Here is a 25,655-nt window from a genome sequence, read left to right as displayed (position 1 = left end):
ACTGTTTGAGTACTAGTTATAACATTAATTCACAGTGTACAACACATTAAGGACAGAGATTCTGCATGAGGAGTCAGTGCACAGTGACTTATTGTTGTCTTAACAATTCACACTCTTATTTATGGAGTCAGTATTCACCCTAGGCACTTGTCATGAGCTGCCAAGGCTATGGAAGCCTTTTGAGTTCACCGATTCAATCTTATTTAGACAAGATCATAGTCAAAGCGGAAGTTCTCTCCTCCATTCAGAGAAAGGTACCTCCTTCTTTGATGGCCCATTCTTTCCACTGGGATCTCATTCACAGAGATCTTTCATTTAGGTCTTTTTTTTGCCAGAGTGTCTTGTCTTTCCATGCCTAAAATACTCTCATGGTCTCTTCAGCCAGAACCAAATGCCTTAAGGGCTGATTCTGAGGCCAGAGTGCTGTTTAGCACATCTGCCATTCTATGAGTCTGCTGTGTATCCTGGTTCCCATGTTGGATCGTTCTCTCACTTTTTGATGATATCAGTTAGTATTAGCAGACACTAGTCTTGTTTATGTGATCCCTTTGACTCTTAATCCTTTCAATTTGATCCATTGTGAACAGAAACTGACCACTTGGACTAGTGAGATGGCATTGGTACATGCCACCTTGATGGGATTGAATTGGAATTCCCTGGCACATATCTAACTCTACCATTTAGGGCAAGTCAGCTTGAGCATGTCCCAGTTGTACATCTCCTGCCTCTCTTATTCCCACTCTTATATTTAACAGGGATCACTTTTCAGTTAAATTTAAACACCTAAGAATAATGTTGTGTTAATTAAAGAGTTCAACCTATAGCATTAAGTTGAACAACAAACACTAAAAGGGATAAAGTATTAAGTTTTTTATGTTCATATTTGAAAACATGTCTCAGTTATACCTGCTTTATGTTGTTTCTCTAAATGTCATGGAGAATTTGTCATTTTGTGGTTATAAAGTGGAATTTGTTTCCAAATACAAGAGTCAACTAGTCCATGTGCATTTTTCTCTTTGAACACTGTATTGTTCACAAACATCTTAGTTACTAAGTATTTTCTAGCTATTTGGAAATGGCATTTTTATTTTTACCACATCTGGAGGTGTTTTTCATGATTACATAGGAGTGATTCTGTAACTGTTTCATCTACCATTGGACTGCTATCATGTTGGCCTTTGCTTAGAGTTCTTATTCCAGGAGACAATGATGCTATTATTGAGGTGAAATTCACATACCCAATAAGAACCACTGTAGTATTTGACAAGGATGTAGTATTACAGTACTTTCACATTCAAATTCTACATTGATTTTCTATAAAGTATGTTCAAAAGTTTGAGCAATAATCATGTCTGTAGATTGAGCCTGTAATCAAAGCCTTTCTGCATTAAGCAGCCACTTGCAAGTTTCCATGAATTTTGTTTATGCAACCATTCATCTCCTTTAGTTGCTATGTGTTTATCTACTCTGGACAGTTGCTGGCAATGGAGTGAGATAATATGAGACCTCTTAGATCTAGCTTCTTTCCCATGGCATTACATTTTTGATTCACCCAATTATAGCAGGTACCCTTCATTATTTTTATAGCTGTATAAGATTCAATCTTATGGCTTTTCCACATTCAACGTATTCAATCATTCAAAGATGATGATTTGGGTTGTCTGCAAACTTTCATGTTATGAAAAGATTCTTCTGAGCATTCTTGTAAAAATATATATTTGGTATGCACCTTCAGCTCTTCTGAGTGCACAGCGTATTTCCAATGGTTCTGAGAAAAATGCAGTGAATATATATGTTTATTTCAGTAAAAACTTTTGGTTTTTATTTATTCATGTTTTAGACAAGTATCTAAAACTGAAAGCAATTAAAAACACACACCCCAAAATAATTGACTTACAAGTGAAAAGTTTTAGAAAGTAATGAAGATACTGAAGAAACAAAACTTTCTATTATCCAAATATATGAAATACTTAGATATAAATATGTTGAGTGTTAAAATTTTAGACTAATATAACTTATAAAAGTATAGTCAGTATAGTAGTATTTTCTATCATATGACTTCTTCATGACATTTCTTAATGGCTTGCTTTTTAATGAATATTTCTTAAATATCCATTTCATAATTCATTTATTTATTTTATATTAATTTTTAAAAAAGGAAATATTTTCTAAAACTAGCTAATTATGTTCTTTTTTGTAGGCTCTTTGAAGATTTTATACTCGAATATATCAACTCTTTTCAAATTAGGATTCTTAAGTTAGATTTTCTTTTTTTTAAGATCTGTTTATTAATTTGAAAGAGTTACACAGAGAATGAAGGACAGAAAGGGAGAGAGAGAGAGAGAGAGAGGTCTTCAATCCACTGGTCCACTCCTCTATTAGCCACAACAGCCAGAGCTACACCTATCAGAAGCCAGTAGTCAGGAGCTTCTTCCAGATCTCCCATGCAGGTGCAGGGGCCCAAGGACTTGGACCTTCTTCCACTGCTTTGCCAGGCCATGGCAGAGAGCTGGATCAGAAGTGGAGCAACTGGGACTTGAACCAGCAATCTTTTGGGATGCCAGCACTGCAGGCATTGGCTTTACCCGCTATGCCACAGTGCCAGCCCCAAATTTAGATTTTCAGTGAAATTAATGCATCCAATTCAGGGCTTCAAGCAGTCAGATAATTCACAATGTTCACTTCATCTTCATTTATTGATTTCCTGGGTACTGAGTTTATCTATGTCTTTTCACATTTTACAATGGAACCTTCACTATAGATTGCCATATTTCTTAGGCAAAAATATGAATTTTTGCAATTTAAAATGTGTTTATGTTATTGTGAAGAAGAGAACAGATGTTCTGTTTTCTCTCTATGAATTTCTTTGTTCCCCTTTCCTTGGAAATCTGGACTTTTCTAATTTCCTACATTTCATCCATAATTTGAATGTCAAGTAAACTGTTACTTGTTCACTATGCAGGGAGAAATACATTTATCCAATCATTTTTCAGTTGGAGTACATTGATTCTTAGTTTTCAGTGTTGAATGAAATAATAAAGTGCCATAGCACTTTTGCTCAATCATATGAAAATTTTTACAGTATCAAGATGACAGTGTTTCCTTTTTAGCATAAAGATACTTTCCTATTTTGTCATATTATGTTGCACATAGTATCATTACATATCTATTAAAAATTTTTTTCTGTGTTCTAAACAAATATTGCTTTCCCATACACACCTGAACCAAAATTGGTGTTCTGTTCACAAGGAGCAATTACTTGTTGGACACTAAATAAATGTGGTACCAAAATTATGCTATGGGCTGGTGCCACGGCTCACTAGGCTAATCCTCTGCCTGCAGTGCCAGCACCCCAGGTTCTAGTCCCAGTTGGGGCACCGGATTCTGTCCCGGTTGCTCCTCTTCCAGTCCAGCTCTCTGCTGTGGCCCAGGAGTGCAGTGGGGGATGGACCATGTCCTTGGGCCCTGCAACCACATGGGAGACCAGGGTGAAGCACCTGGCTCCTGGCTTCAGATTGGTGCAGCATACTGGCCACAACGTGCTGACCATTGCGGCCGCTTGGGGAGTGAACCAATGGAAAAAGGAAGACCTTTCTCTCTGTCTCTCTCTCTCACTGTCTAACTCTGCCTGTCAAAAAAAAAATAATTATGCAACGGAGTCTTCCAATGTGTCATTATATTTATTTTAATGATAGGAGTGATGAATTAAATTTTTCTTTAATCATTTTACCTCAGTGATACACTTTTTTATTATGGAGGATATATTTGTTCACCCCAGGGTTACTTTTAGCACTTGCTATCAGCTGAATATTGAATAACTTAATCTGCTTTCCCCAAATGGGAAGTTGTCAGCTATTCTATACCATGCATAAAGTTAGTAGAAAACCTGAAGACTGAAGAATATACACTCATTAAAATCCTGTCTTATTAAGAGCAAACAGAAATATACTAATACAAAAAGTAGGCCTAAGTGTTATGAGGAAAACATCAACACAATGATACAAGCTACAACCTTGGTAAACAGGGAAATATTGGGCAGTGAAAGAAGCTCATTCCAAAGTGTAACAAAGTGAAATAGAGGTTCTAGATTGTCAGGCATTAGATGGAACAATGATGAGAAAGGCAACAACATTTAATGAGGTAGTGCATATATCAGAATAGATAGCACCTCTCCAGGCAGATCTGGACAGTGGCAGTAGTGGTTCTGGGTCCCAACAGTCTCACCCATGCCAAGACCCCAAGAGTTGGATCAAAGGGATGTGCTCATGGGGTGGACACAAAAATCTTGATACCTGCCCTCTGCTTCTAAAAGGCTGGAGAGCAAATGGGAAATTCTATGGAAGCACAACAAGGGTGAGGACCTCTGATTTCATTGGTATGCCTTCCTCCAATACATTTTTCAGAATTACCAATAGGGACAGAACACACAGGCACAAAAATACACTCACATGCAGTCACAATGATACCTAACACATACACACGATCTTCAATTTGCCAAAATGCTGACACTGTATTTTCTGGCTTGAATATAAGCATCGAGTTGTACCTCTTTCTACAGACCATCTTTGTAGACATTTATCTTCAGAGAATTTTGGCAGCTGCTGACCTTCAGATCCACTGAAGTGTGCAAGTGGTAAAGCTGTAGGTAGAGAAAAATCAGAGATGATGACATGTCAAGATATCTCCAGCATTGAGTCAGAGACCAGAGTGTCAGCTGAAATAGGGAGAACATGGGGTAGATACTGTCTGCAGGGTCAGCCCTCTGCAGGGAGAACTGGTCTATGTGTAGGGCACAATCAAGTCCCAGAATAGCTGTGTCCTCAGCCTATTTAATGTGTGTGACAGTCTAGTGATTCAAAGACACAGCTAGTAGCCAAATTGAGACATTTCTAAGTCAGTCACTTTGCCAAGAACTCGCCTTTGTGTCTCTGTTGTCAGGAAAGGTCAGACCTCTGGTCATTTTATTGCTTTATCCCTCTCCATCCCAGGAAATCAGGAAAGCACCCTGCCCTGATGCTCTGTGCCTGTGACTGGGAAATAGATTATAAAGGATGCGTGGAGATGGGCATCTGTGAATTGTCTCTCCTGATGCCAGGATTTGAATCGTCCTTGTGCATGATTCTGAGTTTCTTCCCCAGGATGTGTGAGGACCTGACTGCATCCCAGGTCCAAGGGTATTCTTTCTCTCCAATTAAACTTACCTGAGTATTGCAGTCCCTCTTTCTATAAATTGACATCTAAAAATTATTTAGATAAGCAGGTTTTCTTAATAGATTTTAAACAAATCCAAAGTTTCTATGATTCAACAGGGGAAATACATTTCCTTAATGTTTAGAATGCTTACTTCAGGCTGGCTGCGGCTGCTCTCCCAAGATGGCAGCTCCTTGGTACGAGTACTTCAGCGATGGGAGCCAGGTGTCGTGCCAGACATGCCAGGAGCAGCGGTTGCAGGGCGAGGTGGTAGCCTTCGACTACCAGTCCAAAATGCTGGCTTTAAAATGTCCCTCTTCCAGCGGAAAGCCCAACCACACAGACATCTTGCTCATAAACTTACAGTATGTTTCAGAAGTGGAAATTATGAACGACCGCACAGAAACCCCTCCTCCCTTAGCTTCACTCAATATCAGTAAGCTTGCCAGCAAAGCGTGGACGGAGAAGGACAAGAAGCTGAGCCAGGCCTATGCCATCAGTGCTGGTGTCTCCCTAGAGGGCCAGCAGCTCTTCCAGACCATCCACAAGACCAATAAAGACTGTAAGTGGCAAGAAAAAAACATTGTAGTTATGGAAGAAGTTGTTATTACAGCCCCATATCAAGTGGAAAACTGTAAAGGCAAAGAGGGGAGTGCACTGAGCCATGTACGCAAAATAGTTGAAAAGCATTTTAGAGACGTGGAAAGCCAAAAGATCCTGCAGCATTCACAAGCCCAGCAACCACAGAAGGAGGCTGCCCTGTCCTGAGTCCACACACACCCAGGACTCTTCCAGCATCCAGCCCCGCAGGGTGGTGGCTTCGGCCAAGGCAGGCCGGGAGGGAAGGGATCCTGTATTTCCTGTTGGCTCTTGTTAACAGAGGGTCTGTTAGAGTTTAAAAAAATGTCCGCCACCCCCAAGAATGACTCCAAGAGACTCTCTCATGCAATCAGCAAAGGGTTAAGGGTTTATTGATCCAGCATGCTGGGGCTCTCTGAACGTGCAAGAACAAAGGAGCCCCGAGGAACTAAAGCATAGGGTTTATAAAGGCAAAAACCACAGAATCAGGAGGGGGGATACACGGTTGCTAAAATCAAAAGAAAGTACATAGTTACTGGGATCAACATAAAAAAAGTCCTAAGTGAAATTAATATCCATTATAATCTTGACAATACTAGTTACAATCGTACAATTATCAATTATGATCTTGACATTAATCCAAATTATAGGTAAGACATAGACAAATCACATATTTATCATTAACCCAGGTGCAACCTTTCTACTTTCAAGCTTGAGCAATCATGCTAGGGGGTTTTTGTGCTCTTCCAAGGGTGATGTAGTGTACTGCTATTGTCCGAATATTTGAGATCATAGTTTCAGACCAGAGTCTCACAGTGTGGGGGAGGGGTGCTTTCCCAGAATGGAGTCTCAAGTGCTACAAAATGGATTGCCTACTGTCAAGGTGCTACTACAGATCACTTGAGAGATGGGCCAAGGACCTCAATAGACATTTTTCAACAGAGGAAATCCAAATGGCTAACAGGCACATGGAAAAATGTTCAGGATCACTAGCAAACAGGGAAAATCAAAGCAAAACCACAATGAGATTTCACAACACTCCGGTGAGATTGGATCACATACAGAAATCTTCCAACAACACATGCAGGCGAGGATGTGGGGAAAAAGGGACACTAACCCACTGTTGGTGGGAATGCAAACTGGTAAAGTCACTATGCAAGTCAGACAGGGGACTCCTCAGAAACATGAGTAAAACCCTAGCATACAACCCAGCTTTCCAAACCTTGGAATTTAACCAAAGGAAATTAAATTGGCAAACAAAAAAGCCGTCTGCACCTTAATGTTTATTGCAGCTCAATTCACAATAGCTAAGACCTGGAATCAGCCTAAATGCCCATCAACAGTAAAATAGATAAAGAAATAATGGGACACGTACTCCATAGAATACTACATAGCAGTCAAAAACAATGAAATCCGGTCATTTGCAACAAAATGAAGGAATATGGAAAACATTATGCTCAGTGAATTAAGCCATTTGCAGAGGGACAAATATCATATGTTCTCCCTGATCGGTGACAACTAACTGAGCACCAAACAGGAAACATGTTGAAGTGAAATGGACTCTATGAGAAATGGTGACCTGATCAGCCATATTCCCGACTGTTGATGTACAATATAATACATTATCCATTTTAGTATTTTTTGGTTCAAGTACTATTGGTGAACTCTGTAATTAACACACAATTATTCTTCGGTGTTATAATTTTAACTGAAAAGTGATCCCTGTTAGGAATTTGTAAAACATTATGCTGAGTGAAATAAGCCAGTCCCAAAGGGACAAATACCATATGTTCTCCCTGATCGGTGACAACTAACTGAGCACGAAAAAGGAAACCTGTTAAAGTGAAATGAACGCTATGAGAAACGGTGACTTGATCAGTCTTTGCCCTGTTAATGAACAACGTAATACGTTATCCCTCTTAGTATATTTTTGGTTTGTTCTACTTAATACTTTTGGTTGAATAATGTAATCAATACACAGTTATTCTTAAGTGTTTAAACTTAATGAAAAGTGATCACTGTTAAATATAAGAGCAGGAATATGAGAGGGAAGAGATGTGCAATTTGGGACATGCTCAAGCTGACTTGCCCCAACTGGTAGAGTTAGAAACATACCAGGTGATTCCAATTCAATCCCATCAAGGTGGCATGTACCAATGCCACCTCACTAGACCCAGAGATGAATTTCTGTTCACAATTGACCATAATGATAGGACTAAGAGCCAAAGGGATCACATAAACAAGACTAGTGTCTGCGAATACTAACTGATAGAATAAAAAAGGGAGAGGATGATACAACATGGGAAGCGAGATACACAGCAGACTCATAGAATGGCAGAAGTAGAAACAGCACTCTGACTTCAGAATCAGCCCTTAAGGCATGCGGATCCTGCTGAAAAGATTATGAGAGTATTTCAGGCATGTAAAGCCAAGATACTATGGCAAAAAAAAAAAAAAATGACCTAAATGAAAGAACTCCGCGAGTGAGATCCCAGTGGAAAGAACAGGTTGCCCAGTGATGAGGCTCAACAGGCTAATCCTCAACCTAGCAGCACCAGCATCCAGGTGCTAGTCCCAGTTGGGATGCCGGATTCTGTCCCCGTTGCCCCTTTTCCAGGCCAGCTCTCTGCTATGGCCCGGGAGTGCAGTGGAGGATGGCCAAAGTGCTTGGGCCCTGCACCCCTTGGGAGACCAGAAGAAGCACCTGGCTCCTGCCTTCGGATTAGCATGGTGCACCGGCCACAGCACGCCAGCCACGGCGGCCATTGGAGGGTGAACCAACGGCAAAGGAAGACCTTTCTTTCTGTCTCTCTCTCTCCCTGTCCACTCTGTCAAAAAAAAAAAAAAAAAAAAAAAGAACAGGTCATCAAAGAAGGAGGTACCTTTCTCTGAAGGGAGGAGATAACTTCCATTTTGATGAGGACCTTGTCTAAATATGATAAGAGTCGGTGACTCAAAAGGCTTCCATAGCCTTGGCAGCTCATGACAAGAGCCTAGGGTGATTACTGATGCCATAAACAAGAGTGTCAACTTGTTTAGTCAACAACAGGAGTCACTGTGCACTTACTCCTCATGTAGGATCTCTGTCCTTAATGTGCTGTAATTGCAATTCAATGCTATAACTAGTACTCAAAGAGTATTTTTCACTTTGTGTTTCTACGTGGGTACAAACTGTTGAAATCTTTACTTAATATATGCTAAAGTGATCTTCTGTATATAAAGAGAATTGAAAATGAATCTTGATATGAATGGAAGAGGAGAGGGAGCGGGAAAGGGAAGGGTTGTGGGTGGGAGGGGAGTTATGGGGGAGAAGCCATTGTAATCCATAAGCTGTACTTTGAAATTTATATTCATTAAATAAAAGTTAAAAAAAAATAAGTAGAATTTCTTTCCCAAATAGAAGAGTCAAATTGTCCTTGAGCAGTCTTCTCTTTGGACACTGTATTGTTCATAAACCTCTTATTAAATAATTACAGCCTAACTATTTTGAAACGGTATCTTTATCACATATGTAGGTAGTTTTCGTGGTTACATAGGAATGATTCTATAATTGTGTCCCCTATCGTTTGACTACTTTCTCTTTGGGATTGCTTAGAGTTCTTATTCCAGTTTCACACAGGAAAGAATGATGTTTCTATCTATAGATTCAATGCAATCCCAATGAAGATACAAAAGACATTCTTCTCAGATCTAGAAAAAATGATGCTGAAATTCATATGGAGGCACTAGAGACCTCGAATAGCTAAAGCAATCTTGTACAACTAAAAGGAAGCCGGAGGCATCACAATACCAGATTTCAGGACATACTATAGGGCAGTTGTAATCAAAACAGCATGGTACTGGTACAGAAACAGATGGATAGACCAATGGAACAGAATTGAAACACCAGAAATCAACCCAAACATCTACAGCCTACTCATATTTGATCAAGGATCTAAAACTAATTCCTGGAGCAAGGACAGTCTATTCAATAAATGGTGCTGGGAAAACTGGATTTCCACGTGCAGAAGCATGAAGCAAGACCCCTACCTTACACCTTACACAAAAAGCCACTCAACATGGATTAAGACCTAAATCTATGACCTGACACCATCACGTTATTAGAGAACATTGGAGAAACCATTCAAGATATTGGCACAGGCAAAGAGTTTCTGGAAAAGACTGGGGAGGCACAGGCAGTCAAAGCCAAAATCAACTATTGGGATTGCATCAAATTGAGAAGTTTCTGTACTGCAAAAGAAACAGTCAGGAGAGTGAAGAGACAACTGACAGAATGGGAAAAACTATTTGCAAATTATGCAACAGATAAAGGGTTAATAACCAGAATCTACAAAGAAATCAAGAAACTCCACAACATCAAAACAAACAACCCACTTAAGAGATGGGCCAAGGACCTCAATAGACATTTTTCAAAAGAGGAAATCCAAATGGCCAACAGGCACATGAAAAAATGTTCGAGATCACTAGCAATCAGGGAAATGCAAATCAAAACCACAATGAGGTTTCACCTCACCCCGGTGAGAATGGCTCACATACAGAAATCTACCAACAACAGATGCTGGCGAGGATGTGGGGAAAAAGGGACACTAACCCACTGTTGGTGGGAATGCAAACTGGTCAAGCCACTATGCAAGTCAGACAGGGGATTCCTCAAAAACCTGAAGATTCCCCTACCATTCGACCCAGCCATCCCACTCCTTGGAATTTACCCAAAGGAATTTAAATTGACAAACAAAAAAGCGGTCTGCACCCTAATGTTTATTGCAGCTCAATTCACAATAGCCAAGACCTGGAACCAACCTAAATGCCCATCAATGGTAGACTGGATAAAGAAATTATGGGATATGTGCTCTTTAGAATTCTATTCCGCAGTAAAAAAAAAACCAATGAAATCCAGTCATTTGCAACAAAATGGAGGAATCTGGAACACATCATGCTGAGTGAAATAAGCCAGTCCCAAAGGGACAAATATCATATGTTCTCCCTGATCGGTGACAACTCACTGAACACCAAAAAGGAAACCTGTTGAAGTGAAATGGACACTATGAGAAACGGTGACTTAATCAGCATAGCCCTGACTGTTAATGAACAACTTAATAAGTTATCCCTCTTAGTATCTTTTTGTCTGTTCTACTTAATATGACTGGTTTAATTCTGCAATTAATACACAGTTATTCTTAAGTGTTGAAATTTAACTGAAATGTGATCCCTGTGAAATATAAGAGTGGGAATAAGAGAGGGAAGGGATAGATGTACAATTTGGGACATGCTCAAGCTGAATTACCTCAAACGGTAGAGTTAGAAACATACCAGGGGACTCCAATCCAATCCCATCAAGGTGGCATGTGCCAATGCCATCTCACTAATCCAAGTGATCAATTTCAGTTCACAATTGATCATAATGAAAGGACTAAGAGTCAAAGGGATCACATAAACAAGTCTGGTGCCTGCTAATACAAACTGATAGAATAAAAAAGGGAGAGAACAATCCAACATGTGAAGCGAGTTACACAGCAGACTCATAGAATGGCATATGTCCTAAACAGCACTCTGGCCTCAGAATCAGCCCTAAAGGCGTGCGGATCCAGCTGAAAGGCCCATGAGAGTATCTCAGGCATGGAAAGCCAAGACACTCTGGGGGAAAAAAACCTAAATGAAAGATCTCTGTGAGTGAGATCCCAGTGGAAAGGACAGGTCATCAAAGAAGGAGGTACCTTTCTCTGAAGGGAGGAGAGAACTTCCACTTTGACCATGGCCTTGTCTAAATGTGATCAGAGTAAGTGAACTCAGGGGGCTTCCATAGCCTTGGCAGGTCATGACAAGAGGCTAGGGTGATTACTGAGGCCATAAACAAGAGTGTCAATTTGTGAAGTCAACAACAGGAGTCACTGTGCACTTACTCCTCATGTAGGATCTCTGTCCTTAGTGTGCTGTACATTGAGATTTAATGCTATAACGAGTACTCAAACAGTATTTTTCACTTTATGTTTCTGTGTGGGTGCAAACTGTTGAAATCTTTACTTAATGTATACTGAACTCATCTTCTGTATATATAGAAAATTGAAAATGAATTTTGATATGAATGGAAGGGGAGAAAGAGCAGGAAAGGGGAGGATTGCGGGTGGGAGGGAAGTCATTGGCGGGGGAAGCCAATGTAATCCATAAGCTGTACTTTGGAAATCTATATGCATTGAGTAAAAGTTAAAAAAAAAAAACCCAATAATCACCAAAAAAAAAAAAGAAAAAGAACATGATACTTGGTTAGAACTGAGGAAATATCAATAAAGTATGAAGTTTATTAACAAAAAAGAATGATGTTTCTATTTTGCTGAAATTCATATACCCAATATGAATCAATGAAGTATTGTACAAGAAAGTGGTATTATAATACTTCCACAATCACATTCTACAATGATTTTGCATAAAATATTTTCACAAGTTTTTGCAATTTTCATGTCTGTGTAGATTGAAGCCCTTTACATCACCCATTTTCAAAGCATTTCTCCACCAAGCAGCCTCTTGCAAGCTTCCATGAATGTGGTTCATGCAACCGTTCATCTCTTTTAGTTGCTATGGGTTTACCTATTCTGGACAGTTCCTAGCAATGGAATGAGATAACATATGACCTCTTAGATCTAAATTCTTTTAGATGGCATTGCATTTTCAATTCATCCAATTTATAGCAGGTATCCTTCGTTATTTTTATAGCTGTATAACATTCATTCTTACGGATTTCCCACACTCAATTTATTCATTCACAAATGTCTATTTCTGTTGTCTCCACACTTTCAGTGTTATGAACAGATTGTTCTGAGCATTCTTGTAAAAATATATGTTTGGGTAGGTACCTTCAGCTCTTCTGAGTGCAGAGTGGTTCTTAGGAAACTGTAGTGAATATATATGTTTATTTTAGTAAAAATTTTTAGCCTTTATTTACTCATGTTTAGTCAACTTTCTGAAACTTAGGGAAAAAAGACACTCCCCAAAATAAGTGACAATCAAAGGAAAAGTTTTTGAAAATAGTGGAGATACTGAAGAAGCAAGACCGTACTATACAAATAACAAAATACTTAAATGTAAATATGTGGAGTTAAATTTCATTAAGTTATATGTATAACTTACAAAGCTATAGCCAGTAAAGTATGTTTAACATATGACTTTTTCCTTATGTTGCTTTTTAATGACTATTTTCTTAAACATCTATTTCATATTCATTTAATTATTTATATCAATTTTTAAAAATACATGTTTTCTGAAACTTGGTTATGATGTTGTTAATAGTAGTAAATGGTGAAAAAATACTCAAGCAGTTTAAGCGCTTTGCCGATGAGTATACTCATCCCAAACTCTTCACATTTACACAGCTACTACAATAATCAGAAAAACTACAGCTATTCTTAAAAATGACACTCAAGTGAGCATTCAAAACATTAAGGAGATGCACTTTCTCCCAGTTAAAACATTAGAAATTTCTAGTTTGCTTAAAATTTAAGATAACCTGCTAAATTTTGCAGTGAAGAATAATGACCATCAATAAAGAATCAGGATAATGAGTGAGTGGATTAATTCTGTGCAGGGGTAGGTGAGAAAGATGAAAGTGCACCTTTATCTGGAATGTGTTCTGCCATTTATAAATCCAGCAGGGTTTTGTAAACCTGGAAGTGATAGGAGACAATAGTGGATAGAGTTCCTGGGGTGCACCTTGATGTTCTCACTTCATCTTCTTGATGAATGCTATAATTGGGTATTTGTTGATTACATTATCAATTCTTTCAAACTGTGCAAATACCATGAACATTCTACTGAAGCAACAGCCCTAGGAGCTCTGTGCACACAGTTTGCAGAGCTGCTTGCTTCTTTCTGAGGGTTCTGTGGTCCCTAAACACTTATTGAATCATGATGAAATTATAGAGGCCAGGGAGGAGAGCCAGTCAAAATATATATTTTTTCCAAACAGTTTTTTCAACAAAATGCAGGTGATAGGTGCAGAGCATCAGGGCAGGGTGCTTCCATGAGTTCCTGGGACAGAGAGGGAGAAAGCAATAAAATGACCAAGAGGTCAGACCTGTTCTGACCACAGTGACAAAAAGGCAAGGTCTCAGTACTGTGACTTAGAAATGTCTCTCTTTGTCTTTTAGCTGTGTTTTTGGCTGGTTCACTAGACTGTCATGCATATTCTATAGGCTGAGGACACAGCAATCCTGGGATTTGGCTGTCCCCTACACAGAGATCAGTTCTCCCTGTAGAGGGTGGACTGCAGGCAGCATCTACCCCATGTTCTCCCCATTTCAGCTGAGACTCTGGTCTCTGACTCTATGTTGGGGAGATTTTGACATGCCATCATTTCTGATTTTTCTCTGCCTACTTCTGCTTCCCTTGCACACTTCACTGGAAAAATATGTCAGTAGCTGCCAAACTTATCTGAAGATAAATGTCCACAGAGAAAGTCTACAGAAAGAGACACAACCAGACTCTTACGTTCCAGCCAGAAATCTTGTAAGCTCAAGGTTGTGTGTATGTGTTAGGTACCACTGTGACTGCATGTCAGTGTATGTTTGTGTCTGTGCATGTTCTGTCCATATTGGCAATTCTGAAATGTATAGAAGGAAAGAAGATCATGAAATCTGAAGTCCTCACCCTTGTTTTGCTTTCCATAGACTTTTCCATTTGTTCCCAGGCCTTTCAGAGGCAGAGGATAGGCACCAAGATTTTTGTACCTACCCCATAAGCACATCCCCTGATACAGCTCTGGGGGCCTTGGCCTGGAAGAGACTGTTGGAACACAGGACCATGACTTCCAGTGTCCAGATCTGTCTGGAGAGGTGCCTATCTATTCTGATGCATGCACTACCTCATTCAATGTTGCTGCCTTGCTTATCACAGTTCCATCTTATGTCTGACATTCAGTTCTTATGGGAAGACAAGAATCTCTATTTCACTTTGTCATCCTTTGTGATGAGCTTCTTTCCCTGCCCAATATGTTCATGTTTTACCCAGGTTATGCCCTGTATTAGTGTGAAATACACTTTTCTCATAACATTTACTCAGACTTTTTGCATTAGTATATTGCCAGTTGCTTATAATAAGATGGGAATTTTACAAGTATATGTTCTTCAGTCTTCAAGTTTTCTACTAACTTTGTCATAGTACAGAACTTAATAGATATGATCCAACATGGGAAACAGGATACACAGCAAACTCATAGAATGGCAAATGCCCTAAACAGCACTCTGGCCTCAGAATCAGCTCTCAACTCATTCAGATCTGGCTAAAAAGCCCAGGAGAGTTTCTCAGGCATGGAAAGCCAAGACACCTTGTCAAAAAATGACCTAAATGAAAGATCTCTGTGAGTGACATTCCAGTGAAAAGAACGAGCCATCAAAGAAGAAGGTACCTTTCTCTGAAGGGAGGAGAGAACTTCCACTTTGATTATGGCCTTGTCTAAACAAGGTCAGGGTTTTTGAACTCAAGAGGCTTCCATTGCCTTGGCACCTCACGACAAGAGTCTTGGGTGATCACTCACATCATAAATAAGAATGCCAATTGCTAAATCAACAACAGGAGTCACTGTGCACTTGCTCCCCATGTAGAATTTCTGTCCTTAATGTGTTGTACTATGAGAATTAATGGTAAAACTAGTACTAAAATAGTACTTTGTATTTTGTGTGCCTGTGTGGGTTCAAACTGTTGAAATCTTTATTTAGTATATACTAAGCTGATCTTCTGTATATAAAGATAATTTAAAATTAATCTGGGCTAGTGCAGTGACTCACTGGGCTTATCCTCCACCTGTGGCACTGGCACCCCAGGGTCTAGTCCTGGTTGGGGCAGCGGTTCTGTCCCGATTCCTTCTTTCCCAGTCCAGCTGTCTGCTGTGGCCCAGGAAGGCAGTGGAAGATGGCCCAAGTGCTCGGGCCTTGCACCCGCATGGGAAACCTGCAGGAAGCACCTGGCTCCTGGCTTCGGATTGGCGCAGCACGCCAGCTGAATCAGCCGTTTGGGGGGTGAACCAATGGAAAACGAGGACCTCTGTCTCATTAACTCTCCCTGTCAATAAAATAAAATAAAATGAATCTTAATGAAGAATGTGATGGGAGAGGGAGTAGGAGATGGGATGGTTTGTGAGTGGGAGGGTGGTTATGGTGGAAAAACCACTATAATCCAAAAGTTGTACTTTGGAAATTTATATTTATTAAATAAAACTTGTCTAAAAATACATAAAATGACTCAATAGAAGACATCCGCAAAGTAATTTTTGTGCCAGATCCATTAGTGTCCCACAGGTGAATACTCTCTGTGATCAGAAATCCAATTTTAGTCAGGAGTGTATGGGAAAGCAACACCTTTTAGACCACAGGAGAAAATTTTAAATTCATGTGTAAAGATAATACATACAACACAGTGTGAAAAATAGAAAAGTACCTTTATACTAAAAATGAAACACTGAAAACTTGAAACTGTGAAAATACTTCATATGAAGGAACAAAACTGAAATGGCACTTTATTAGTTAATTCAACAATGAAAACTAAAAAATAATGTATTCCAACTGAAGAAATGATTGGATAAATATATTTATTCCCATATAATTAACAAGTAATGATTTTCCTGACATTCAAATTCGGATAAAATGTAGGAAATAAGGTAAAGTCCAGAATTCCAAGGAAAGATGAGCAAAACAACTCATAGTGAGAAAACGGAACATCTGTTTTCTTATTCACAATAACATAAACCCATCTTAAATTCCAAGAACTCATATTTTCAGGCAGGGAATATGGGAAAATACAGAGAACGTTCAATTGCCAAATGTGAAAAGACAAAGGTAAATTCAGTATCCAGGAAATAAATCAATAGAAGCAAAGTAAACACTGTAAATTCTCTGATACCAGAAGTCCTGAATTGGATGTATTTGTTTCACTGAAAATCTAACTTAATAAACCTGTTTGACAAGAGCTGATATACAAGAGTAGAAAATTATCAAAAAGGCTGGGAAAAGCACACTGGTGAATATGGTCAGAGATGATAATACTCTCACATATATGAACAAGTGGCAAACAAGGTTCTATTCAAACTATTCCAGAACTTACAGGAAACAGAGATGAACCTTGGTTTCTGTTCTTATGCAAAAATGACCTATCACATGGGAGTCTACCAAAGCTTTCCCAAAGGGCTCATGAAGATGAAGTGGTGCACGGACACAGTTTGCCTCCGAGAAGTCAGAGGGACATTCCACAATCCTCCAGGGACCCTGAAGCATCACTAACACCCTGAATCCAGACTTGGCTACCTCAGGGTTTGGCTGTGAAACTGCACTGAAAGACAGGCTATCACCCTTCTCTCTAAATCTGCTACTTCATTTAGGTGGTTAGGGAAGAACTGCCCAAACATGTTGGCCTTTTATTTTGCCATCCAGGAGATCAATAAGGAGCGCCAATACCGCCCCAATCTATCCATGTGATTCCAAATCTCAATACCTTTGTCATGGACCAATTCATCCTTAGAAATGTTTTGCATTTTCTTTACAAAGAGCATTTACTCCCCCTAACTATAAATGCCATACACAATACAAAGCACTTTCTGTCATTGCTGGAACCCTGTCAGCAGTTTCTGCCTAGACCAGAACACGTTGGAACTCTAAAAACCCCAACGGCAAATGGATTCCTAATTCTAAAGAGCCATATGTGAATCTCCACCCACACCATTCTCTTGCATCTGATGAAAGGGAAATGTAGAAGCCAAGGATAGGTATCCTACCATGGCATAAAACATATCCCAGAGATTTGGCTGGATTCTGAGAATATTGACAAGTGGGAGAAGTAATACAGGTAGGAAGCAGTGCAACCTGAGAGACCCCATTCTTATTCCTGTCTGGGGATAATATACCTATTTGCACCTTCTGTGAATATTGGCTATTGACTAATCACAGAACTGTGGTTCATAAGCAATATTTACAGCACACAAAAATGTCTTGTCCTAAGACAAGACTCTCTTAGAAGGCATCCAGGGACCAAGGGTTGTTCGATGTGTAGAGGTAAAGACCTGGACATCTGGTTTCCACTTCAGATGAAGCTGAGGGCCATGCTAGTCCTGAAGATTCCCCAAAGAGCATTTAAGGCTCAGTTACAGTTACACTGGAATTCACACACTCATCTGCTCAAGCCCAAGCCTGCCACAATCTCTTACACAAAAGCAGATTTCATCAAAGCACACCCAGTGAACATTCCCATTACAACCTCTTACTGTTTTGTTTGAGAGGCAGAGAAACAGGGAGAGAAAGACAGAGAGCTCCTATCTGCTGTTTTCTAAAAGCACATATCAATGGCAGAAGCCCATCTGGCTCTGGTAAGAAACCAAGAGCCAGGCACTCAATAGAAGTCTCCAATATAGGTGTTAGGAATCCAACTACATGGGCCATTTCTGCTGACTCCAATGGTCTGCATTAGCATCTCAGAGATTCTTAATGGAAGAACCATTTCAAACATGCCACAGTCAGGAGATATAACTGCCAAACACAGAATACAGTAGCTTTGGAGGGTTCTGGGCTAGAAATTGATTGTTTTTCAAAAGGTAACTCAGGTTATGCTGTGGTGACACATGAACCCCAAAGTTGTAAGACATTAATGCAGTAAAGATTTACATTAGTCACGGAGTGAACATATAAAGTAGTTTCTGAGAGGGGGGGGGTTTGTGCTCCCCAAAAACAAGAGGAGAAAATAAGGGAAAGACCACTGTCCTGATGATGCTACATGCAATGTTCATGTCTTCCTCAGTCGGAATTGTAAAGCATACACAGCCTCGGTGATGGTGCATTTTTTCTTTCATGCTATGAGTGGGGAGTCACTCTTCCTAAAGCACTGGGCATGTGAAATGTGATCTTATCTGTGCTCACAATGATGTAGAACAGCATGGGGACTGCCTCACCCACAACAATGCCCCACGGTGCTGCCACGATCTACATCTTCCCAATGTGCAGAAGCACTTTTCCACAATGTGTACAATGACAAGATTCTTCACATCACCATGTAGTCTGTGCATATTTGTAGAAGACATGCTCATGCTCATCTTGAAAGCAATATCACTACAATATCTGGAGGCCTTTTTTTCCAGGAGTTATAGATGGATTTTTATGAAATTTATACCTTTATTATTTGAATCCATCGCTTATGTGTAGAATATATTTAAGAAATATATTTAATTGTCTTTATATATAATTAATTTATTATTATATTTATATATTTATATAATTATTTACATATTTATATAATATAATAATATATAATCATATAATCATTATATATTATATTAATATTACATTAATTATATAATGTATTAATTAATACATTGATATTAATATAATATATAATAATTATATAATAATATTTATGTATTTATATATTGTATAAATAATAAATATTAAATATATTTATATCATAATATCTTACAGAAAATTCTATAGAAGCTCAATGCTTCTATAGATTATATATGCTTCTATTGAATTAATATAATATATATTATATATATTATATAACTAATATAATATATATATATACTATATAATATATATACATTATAATATAATATATAATATACATATTATTATATAATTAATTAAATGAATTAAAGTCTAGGGAAAATGCAAATACCCAGATGTAAAATTTAACCTCAGAAAGTTTATTTCACTATCTAATTTCTATTTGCACTTATAATAATATTCTTTCAAATACTCTGTGTTCTTATTTAGTCCTTAGAAAAGAAGCGAATTTGTCAAAGGATTCCAATGATATATTCCTAATATATCCTACATCAGGCATCATGTGATCCAGAAGAAAAGGGTTAATTCACAGTATAGATAATTTCAATATAGTCAGAAGATTTGGAAGTTTTCTTTCTGGTCATACCCAGATTCCCATAATATCAAAGAAAATCACACTCAATAAATAATCCAATGATAGAGACAGAAAATAATCTATATAATATGATATGTATACATAAGATTGCATTTTTACATTTTTGTAAGTTTGAGCCTACCAGGTAATACAAGGTGTCTATAAACAGAAATTGTGAAATCTGAAAAAAATCCCTGGATTTATTTGTAATTGTTGAACAAAAAACATCTTGAATTTCAATTCTGAACTAAAATGAAATTATTTTAAAAAACCTAATCCTGTATGTTCACACTTGTGTGAGCTACACAAATTAATATTAATATCTCCATCCATGTTTTGCTTATGTTATTGAAGTACTAAATTAGCTTCCATAAAGTTGCAACCAAAGCTTTGTGGAATGGACTCTACAACAGCTCATACCCTAACCACCCTTGCAATTACTTCATACACTTTTTTCTTTGGACAGGCAGAGTAGACAGTGAGAGAGAAAGAGAGACAGAGAGAAAGGTCTTCCTTTTCCGTTGGTTCACCCCGCAATGGCTGCTGAGGCCTGCGCACTGCACTGATCCAAAGCCAGGAGCCAGGTGCTTTCCCTGGTCTCCCATGCAGGTGCAGGGCCCAAGGACCTGGGCCATCCTCCACTTCCCTCCCAGGCCACAACAGAGAGCTGGACTGGAAGAGGAGCAACCAGCACAGAATCCCACACCCTGACTGGGACTAGAACCCGGGGTTCTGGCACCGCAGGCAGAGGATTAGCCTATTGAGCCGCAGCGCTGGCCCATACACTTTTCTTGATTGAGTTAAAACAATTCCCAGTTTGTTGCAAGGGTGCATGAACAATCAATTTCTCACAATTTAAACTCATGAAATGGTGGCCTCAAATATACAAAAAAAAAAAAAAAAAACTACACTTCAACCAAAAAGAAACCTTGAGAATAGGGAGGTTGAGGAAAAATAAGGACTTTTGAGTACACATGCACCTCTCACCACTCATTGCACTGCTCTCTCTTTCCAATTATGCCTGTCCTACAGCTTCAGTGACTTCCAATGGAAATCCAATTTGCAAACAGTGCTTGGGATGACATATCATTCCATGACCAAGGCACCATTTGGAACACGATGATATCCACAGTGTGTGGATTTTCCTCTGGGTCTTGGGTTGTTGGCTAAAATTGGAGAGTTTCCCTGAAAGAGTGCACATGACCAAGCCTTGGTCACCAATGAAGAGATGATAGAACGGCCTACTGCATTCAAGAAAGTGTGGCTTCATGAGATGAATTAGAAACAGAGGGAGGTGAGAGGAGTTGAAGTGTGAAACTTTGAAATATGCATTTAATTCTCACTTCACATGTATGCATAAAATATGAAGTTTCTCACACATGTCCTCAGCCAGTGTCTATTAGACGTGGAAGTTGGTATCAGCAGTGGAGAGAATGATAGGAACATGAAGAAAAAAGCAAATTAAGCAGACAGAGGCACACACACAAACACATAGATGCTACATATTTTCCTGTACACATTCTGAAATGCTTAATCATATATGGTGAGAATCATTACTGTATTTTGATGCACTATGGACTCAAGCAGAATACACAAGAAGATGTGTAAGTGGATCAGTTTTGTGGAGGAGTCGGTGTGGGGATGAACTTCTGCCCTTCTCTGGATATGCATACTCAATGGCAAATCATGAAGCCCATTTCTCCATTTGAATACTGCAGGCCTGGGAGAGACATTAGACACAGCCATGAAGAGACTTTCTATGATACACGTAGGGTCATCAGTGGTGAATGTGACCTTTGGTCTTCTCTATGAAGAATCATGTGAAATAGTGAAACTGATTGTGTTTTTTTTTTTTTAATTCCAACACTAATTTTTCTACAATTACCAAATCCCAAAAACAGGCGACTGACCTAACAATGCTTGGCCCCTATGCACACAGGTTTACAGAGCTATATCCCACAATGCTCCAGGGACAAAATAGAGTCCAAAGCATGTTTTTCCAAAGCTGTTTTTCCCATAAAGGAGAGCGGCAGGTGCATAGCCTCAGGTGATGCCATGAGTTCTGGGATGGGACAGAAGTTTAGCAATGAAAATATATAGAAGTCAGAGCTCATCTGATCTTAGGAACATTAAGGCAAGGCCTCAGCCCTGTGACTCCCTTTGAAATGTCTTCCTTGTGATTCTAGCTGTGTCCCTGTGTGACTCAGTAGACTAGCACACACTGTTTATAGGTTGAGGGCATACAGCAATACTGGGACCAGCTGTGCCTACATAGAGATCTATTCTCCCTGCAGGGGGCTGAGACAGAAGATATAATCCAAAAGAATTTTTTCCTAATATCAACAGAGACTTTAACTTTATGTTGGGTTGAGTTGACATGTTCTTTACTGTGATTTTTCTCAACCTACTCCTGAATCCTTTATACAGTTCACAGGACATACCTCCCTGGAACTGTGATAATTCCATGAGGTCAAGTGTCTACAGAGATGGAGACCTGGTACTGGGTGGGTTTTTCCCCCTTTACTTCCTGGAACCAGAATCAGACATGGTCCAGTTATCTTTTTTATCCAGGCCAAAGGATAAAATGACAGTAAACTGGTAAGTCCAACATTGAGTTATGTGTTAACTGTGGTTCAGATTGCAAGTTTGTGCGTGTTTGTATTGGTTAATCTGCTTAAGAATTCTAAAAAATGTACACAGAAGTTTCAGGAATGCAGATCAATGAAGGCTGGTGTTCCTTCCCTTTCCATTTTTATTTTTTTTCTCTACTCCTTCATGGGAGGAGAGAGAGAGATGGATATATTTTGTATTCATCTGATATCCTGAACAGACTCCTAGAATCTTGAAATTAATGAGACAAATGGAACTCCAGCCCATATCCCCATCCCCACCCCTGCCTGCCCCATCCAAAACCCATGGAACAGAGAATGGCCTGAGGACAGTGTTCGATCTAAGGCACTCACTCTAGGTGTCATTGCTAACAAATGTGCCTGGTAGAGAAGCTGTTTGTGTCTGAGATCCACCACCTGACATACACACTGCCTCCCATACATCAACACTTGCAATCTACTCAATAGAAGTCTTTTGGGAACCTGCTCCTGAAAATAAATCTTTACTCTTTAATCTATGGTATTCTGTATGGGAACTTTGAGAATCTCTTTTGCTCAGGAGGAGCCCATGCCACAAGCATAGATGCCTGTTGTGGAGACTGCATAGAAATTGATTTGTTATCATCCATTGACTGGCACCTTTCACTGCACAATGTTTCCATGTTTTATCCATTTTGTGGCTTTTATCAACCTGTAGCATACTTTTCTCATACTATTTTTTAAAGATTTATTTATTTATTTGAAAGTCAGAGTTACACAGAGAGAGGAGAGGCAGAGAGAGGTCTTCCATCTATTGGTTCATTCCCCAGTTGGCTGCAATGGCCAGAGCTGTGCCAATCTGAAGCCAGGAGCCAGCAGCCTCCTTGGAGTCTCCTACACTGGTGCAGAGGCCCAAGCACTTGGGCTATCTACTGCTTTCCCAGGCCATAACAGAGACCTGGATTGGAAGTGGAGCAGCCAGGACCTGAACTGGCAACCATATGGGATGCCAGCATTGCAGGCGGCAGCTTTACGGGGTATGCCACACTGCCGGCCCCCTTCTCATAATATCTTAATAGCTAGGTCTACATTTGGTATCAAGATACTTGTGCTTACTTATTATTGATGTAAAATATTGATGTAAATTATTGATGTAACTATTAAGAATACATGTTTTTCTTTTTTATCAAAATTCTATTCAGTCTTTTTTATATAACTTATTTCATATGATTTATATCTCACAACTTGGAAAACCTAAACCTTATGAATGTTAGGATATACTGAACAAAATATTGGTTATTCATCAAATAATTTACCAAGTACCTTTCATGTGACAAACTAAACACGCTATGCATGGTTGCAGTATGCATCATGAAATCAGTGGATGTCTACATGTGAGACAGATTCGTTTTATCTAGAATGATCACACATCCTGGTTTGCTTCCTACAGCCTATTTATGCCAATAATCCTTGTGTATTCATTAATATCACCCTATCTTATTATTAAAAGTGTACCAGTTTGGAAGGTCATTTACATGGTCACTGTAGATACTGGAAGGAGTATGAGAACTGTTTACAGACAGGAGATAAAGTTCTGACTGTGCCTTCTCTCTGTTGATGACATCAAGCCTTATGTTCTTCATCTGCTAATTAAGGATATTACTACTACAAAACAAAATTCTTATTATGATAAAGTTAAAGGTTTATAAAATGCTTGTTCCCCCACCAGCAAGTGTCCAGCATCTTTGTAGATGAAATGTAATTACTTTAAATGTATTTACTAAGAATATATGTTTTTCAATCTTCTGATATATAAACTTTACCATTGGTGTTATCTATAAACTGAATATTTGGCAAAATTGATCAATGAAGCAATCATAGACTTGTTCTGCCTCTAGACATCCTATTCTAAAATCAATCTTGCTTTATCATCAAATTTTTAAAAATCTTCCAAGTTTAAAAAATATTTCACACACAAGTACTTTTGCACATTTTTATGAAACAAGGCCATATTTCAAAACATGGATCCTGTGTCAAATCACCATTCTAAACTGCTTTAAGTTCCATGTTTTGTGAAATAATATCATCGAGATCACTAAGTGGAATCTAATTAAAAACATTTCTTATATTTTAAATTTGTTTCAAGGTTATAGGAATCACAGAAATAGTTTGGAGAGATCTCTATTTTATTATCACTGCAGCTTATTGCATACACTTGAAAGATGAGTTAAGAACACTGAAAAAAATTGGGTTTTGAGTGAGATGTCAGTCATGAATACACATATCTAGCACTAATGCTTATGATCTCTGCAGGATTTTTATCAACTTCGTACACGGTCCAGAACTTAATACCGGGCAGGCATGTATTTGGGGGAAAAAGAAGCAAACTTCTCAGCTTTCAACTGACAGCAAGAGCTACAAGTAACCAAGCACTGAAAAATAAAGCCCTTCATGAAATAATTAATTGCATTTAAGCAGAATGATTAAAAGCAAGAAACATTTCAATTAATGCTATTAATTTGCCATTCAAATAAGTAAATCTAAGAACTAAACAGACTTCAGTAGCATATAGATAGAGAAATAGATAAAATGGAACTTCGTGCATGAGGAAAAGAGTGAATTAAAATAAACATTGTAAGTATTCTGAAATTTGAAATTCTGAATGAAATGCTCATTTTCAAGGCAAACATAACTGAATGAAAATACTTCTGTTAGTATTTGTATATTATAACAGAAAATTACAGAAAGGGCTCATGAAAATCCCTATGGTGAATAGATTAGAGATGCTTCCAAACGCTAAAATCACTGACAAGTCAGATGGTGTTCAACTATTTCAGAGGGTACTGAAAACAGAGATGCTTCCTCTTGGGTTCCATCCCTAAGTAGAAGTGAAATCCCATGTTGGGACACATCAAGGCTTTCCTGAAGGACTAGGGAAGGTGAGTGTGATCATGGACACAGTTTGCTTCAGAGGAATCTGAGGGTCATTCCAAAATCTTCTAGAGCCCTTGGAACCTCACTCACACCTCCTCCATGTGCCAGAACTGAGGCACCACTGAGTGGAAGCCTGAGTATGACCATTGCTGCCTCAGGGCATGGCTGTGTTGTTGCTCTGAATTCCATAGTCTCACCCTTCTCCCCGATGTTGCTCCTATCTTTAGGTGGCTGTGGAAGAACTACCAATACGTGCTGGCCTTCTGCTTTGCTATCCAGGAGATCAATAAGGACCCCCAGCTCCTCCCCAACCTGACCCTGGGTTTCCAGCTCTACAATTCTGTTACCAGTGGTCAGTTCACCCTGAGGAGCACTCTGCACTGGCTGACTGGAAACATTCATTTCATCCCTAACTACACCTGCCAGACACAAGGCAAGACGGTTGCCATAATTGCTGGAACCATGTCAGCATTTTCAGCT

At 39.0% G+C, this 25,655-nt stretch overlaps 1 pseudogene; it reads left to right on the top strand.

The window, feature by feature from the left end:
• Positions 1-5,373: 5,373 nt before the first annotated feature.
• Positions 5,374-5,958, top strand: LOC127489006 (protein LSM12 pseudogene; annotated as a pseudogene).
• Positions 5,959-25,655: the final 19,697 nt, after the last annotated feature.

This window comes from Oryctolagus cuniculus (assembly GCF_964237555.1).
Source record: "Oryctolagus cuniculus chromosome 16 unlocalized genomic scaffold, mOryCun1.1 SUPER_16_unloc_1, whole genome shotgun sequence".
NCBI lineage: Eukaryota > Metazoa > Chordata > Mammalia > Lagomorpha > Leporidae > Oryctolagus > Oryctolagus cuniculus.
Note: the sequence above shows the minus strand (reverse complement) of the source record. Positions and strands in the feature narration are given on the sequence as shown.